This window comes from Silene latifolia, chromosome X, assembly GCF_048544455.1.
Source record: "Silene latifolia isolate original U9 population chromosome X, ASM4854445v1, whole genome shotgun sequence".
NCBI classification, from domain to species: domain Eukaryota; kingdom Viridiplantae; phylum Streptophyta; class Magnoliopsida; order Caryophyllales; family Caryophyllaceae; genus Silene; species Silene latifolia.
In genome coordinates this window covers 293517937-293522130 of record NC_133537.1, presented here as the reverse complement: position 1 = coordinate 293522130, position 4194 = coordinate 293517937, and the positions used below count along the sequence as shown (strand labels likewise).

General features: G+C 39.8%; 1 non-coding gene across 1 annotated transcript; it reads right to left on the bottom strand.

The window, feature by feature from the left end:
• Positions 1-2534: 2534 nt before the first annotated feature.
• Positions 2535-2641, bottom strand: LOC141625505 (small nucleolar RNA R71). The gene has a single exon (XR_012535284.1). It is a non-coding gene; the product is annotated as a small nucleolar RNA R71 (small nucleolar RNA).
• Positions 2642-4194: the final 1553 nt, after the last annotated feature.

Here is a 4194-nt window from a genome sequence, read left to right as displayed (position 1 = left end):
CTACCCCTCACCACCTCCGTCGCCCCTCTCTCCTCTCTTATTTCCCCTTTCCCCTTTCCCCTTTCCTTTTTCCCTTTTCCTCTCTTGCTGCCGCCCCGCCGTCGCTGATGTGACTCATATTTGAGCACATTTAGTCCTCGAATTAGCCTTGTTTCCAAGCTTTCTAGCATTATTAGGGTCATTTCTTATCTTTAGTTTCCCATTTTGCATATTCTTTGAGGTTTTGTGTCCTTGGTAGGAGAGGATTGCTAACCTTGCATTTATGAGGCGAAATAGAGCTAAATGGATCGCATCTAATGACCAAATATCAAAGAGAAGACCAACACTAGAGGCCTAAGTAGATAAATAAAGTGAAATGGGCAACGATGAAAAGATCATTGCATCCCCAACACGATCCTTGTAGATTGTTAAGGAGCCAAACAAGAGAACAACCCTGTGCCAGGATCCGAGCGGCCTGAGCACAGGACGAGCGTACCAAAGAGCCATGATCCGAGCGGCCTAAACCCAGGACGAGCGGATTGAAGAGCTTTGATCCGAGCGTCCCCCTCGTGATCCGAGCAGATCTTCTTACAGGACAGGCCGTGCTTCAGCACAGGACGAGCGGATCGTGGTGGGTGTAGCAGCTTGATCCGCACATGTCCTTTGGGAGTTGCATTTCCTCAAGTTTTCTTAGGGTATTAATAGTCATTTAAGCCCTTAGTAACCCTAATCCTTGTACTTAATTTTAGTATAAATACCCCATTGTACTACCTAGATTAGCGTCAATTCTTAGCATCAATTCTTAATACAATAATTAGTTCTTATCATCTTAATTTAGTTGTAATACATTTCTCAATATTAATCACATCTTAATCTTTCCTTATTTGTTCTTCCTTTTATTTGGGTAATTAGAAGATTATTTGGGTTTATTGGAGGATTGACGACCTTCCATCAATCATCAAGTACTTCTATTATTCTTTGCTTTATTATTTGGATCATCTCCATAGGTATAATTTCTTTTTACCCTTGTTTAATTATTGTTAATCACTTTACTTTATTCATCATGTTTTGCGTTGTTAGTATGATTGACAACCTTATTAGCATGCTAAACTTGATCATGAGTGAGTAGTTTCTTTAACTAGGGTTAATGGGGAATTAGGGGAAACAAACATGAGGATTGATCTATGCTTAATCTAATATATTCTCATAATTAATTTGCTTTCTTGTTGTGATGTCAACCTATGCACATGTTATGTTTGATGAAATGCGAGCTTATGAATCCTTGCATTTTTTTTTACCATCCCTTATCTTTTCAATGAAGCTTGTAAGATATAAACCAACTCGAGCCTCATTAGACCATGTATAGAGTTGAATAGGAAGAATTAAGTCGACTTGTAGGTGTTGTACAGTCTAGACGACTCGGCTCCGGGACCCAAATCTTCCTAGGGATTGTAAGACATACACTAACTCGATCCCATCACAACAATAAGTGCTTGCATCTAATTGAGAACATGTTTGTATGATCTACTCCCATGAATCCCCTATGAACCCATGACACCCTAGTGCTTTTAATAATTTGTTTACAAACCCCTTTAATTACTTTGCTTTGTTTTCATTAATTTACATTCATCTTGTTGATTAGTTTAGAATACACCTCATTTCAACCCAATTTGTGACACCTTTAGACATAACTACTTGTAATTGAAAATCCTACATCAATACCCGTCCCTTGGGATCCGACCTTTACTTACCTCTTTACTAAAATTAGTTTGTGAAGTTATAAATATTGTTTTGGTTGGTAGCTTTTGACGACGAGTTTTGAACCGAACCAAAAATGGCGCCGTTGCCGGGGACGGTGTTAAATTGATTTGATTTCCGTTAATTGTTTTTAGTTGTGTCTTTCTTTACCTTGGGAAAGTCAATCTCCTCAAAGGTTGTTCTAATTGTTTTCGAGTTGTTTGATATTTTGCATGACTAGAAGATCACAAGGTAATTTATTACCTATTGATTTCGAGATTGTAGGGACCTTAACCAACAATAGAAGAGTTGCTAGAGGTAATTCAAGAGTAGTAGGTATTGGTGAAATTGTGGACATTCAACCCAATAACATTGAGTTCATCAACCCTTTTGCAAGAGAAGGACAGGATAACCCAATTCAAAACCAACCACAAAATCAACCCACAATGCCTAAATTTTCATCACATTCCGTACCAACCGAGGAGAACCTACCAAATGGTACTCCTACACCACCACGATTAACCGGTAATTTCATTGCCAAATCCACATTCATACAATTAGTTGAGAGAAGTCAATTTGGAGGGATGCCTAGTGAAGACCCTCACTCACATATGGAGACTTTTTGTGACTATTGTGATGCAATTTCTCAAACCGGAGTCACTCAAGACCAAATCCGATGGGTATTGTTTCCTTTTTCTTTGATCGGTACCGCAAAGCAATTGTTGAAGAGCCTAATCAAGGCTACTCTTGGTATTGATTCATGGAAGAAGTTAGCACTTGCCTTCTACAAGAAATTCTACCCTCCGGAGAAGACTAACATGTTGAGAGCCCAAATCACCGGGTTCAAGCAAAGGGATGAAGAATCATTATATGAAGCATGGGAGAGATTTAAGGACACTTGTCGTTCTTGTCCACACCACGGGCTTAGTGAGTGGTTCCTTGTGCAACAATTTTGCAACGGTTTATATGAAGATTCCCGGAATATTCTCAATATGGGATCCAATGGGATGTTTACCGAAGTTGATGACAATCAAACATGGGCCAAAATCAAGGAGATGGCGGTTCATAATTCCCAATATAGTAGGCCTCGAAAGGCCACTAGAGGAGGAAAGCATGAGGTAGATTCCATCACTCAATTGGGTGCTCAACTAAGTGCTCATATCAATACCATCAATTTGAAGTTTGAGAAGGCCATGGCTTAGCTTGATGAAGCTTCCAAATCACCCAAACAACATGTTAATGCTATGGTGGCATCATCCTCAATCCCAAGTGGAGTATGTGAATGTTGTGGAACCTTGGGACATGATCAAAGCGAATGTAGGGGAACAAATGAACAAGTTAATGCTTTCCAAGCATACAAGAGTGGTACCCCTTATTCCAACTACTATAATGAGAACACCAAATTCTATCCAAATCTATCATACAAGAGCCAAAATGTCCAATGAGAAACCAAGCTCAAAGACCCTTTTCCAACCAAAGCCAAGTTTACCAAAATCAACCTTCTTACAACCAATCAAATGACCAAAGCTTTGATGTTCAAAAAGCGGTCCTCCGAATGTAAAAGAACCAACCAGAATTTTTCACCCAAATGCAAAAAGATAGCCAAGCTAAGGAAATCACCATCCACAACATTCTTGCCCACACCAAAATGTTAGAAACTCAAATGACTCAATTAGCATCTTCTAGCTCTCAAAGACAAAGGGGCAATTACCACCTCAAGGTAATCCCCCACGACATGAGACGGTTAGTGCCATCTATTTGAGGAGTGGTACAAGATATAAGGGGCCGAAGAGGCCAATTGATGAAGATATTGTGGATGCTAGTGACAAGCAAAGAGTTGTGGAGAACTCTAAGGAGGTAGATCCTACCACCAATGAAGTTTCAAAGAAGAAGAATGAAGAGAAGGCTAAGGAAAAAGAGACTATGTGATTAGACTTCCATTCCTAAGTCGTCAAGCTAAGCCTAAGTTTGACGATCAACTTGGAAAGTTCATGGAAATTGTGAAGAACTTAGAAGTTCCAATCCCATTCACGGAATTGATCAATCATGTTCCGGCCTATGCAAAATACATGAGGGACATTCTTACCAAAAAGAAATCCATCCGAAAGCTTGAGACTATTGCATTTACCAAAGTGAGTAGTGCTATTCTTCAAGGAAGTTCCCCTCCAAAACTCAAAGATCCGGGAAGTTTTTCTATTGCATGCACCATTGGCGACACTATAATCAACAAAGCATTATGTGACCTTGGAGCAAGTGTAAGTGTCATGCCATACTCGGTATATAAGAGGCTAGGAATGGGAGAGATTAAATGAATCAACATCTCTCTTCAAATGGCGGATCGATCAACAAAGGTACCTTTAGCGGTATAGGAGGATGTGCCCGTGAGAATTGGCAAATTCTTCATCCCGGTAGACTTTGTCATTGTAGACATGGAAGAGGATTTCAACATTCCTATCATTTTAGGAAGACCTTTCTTGC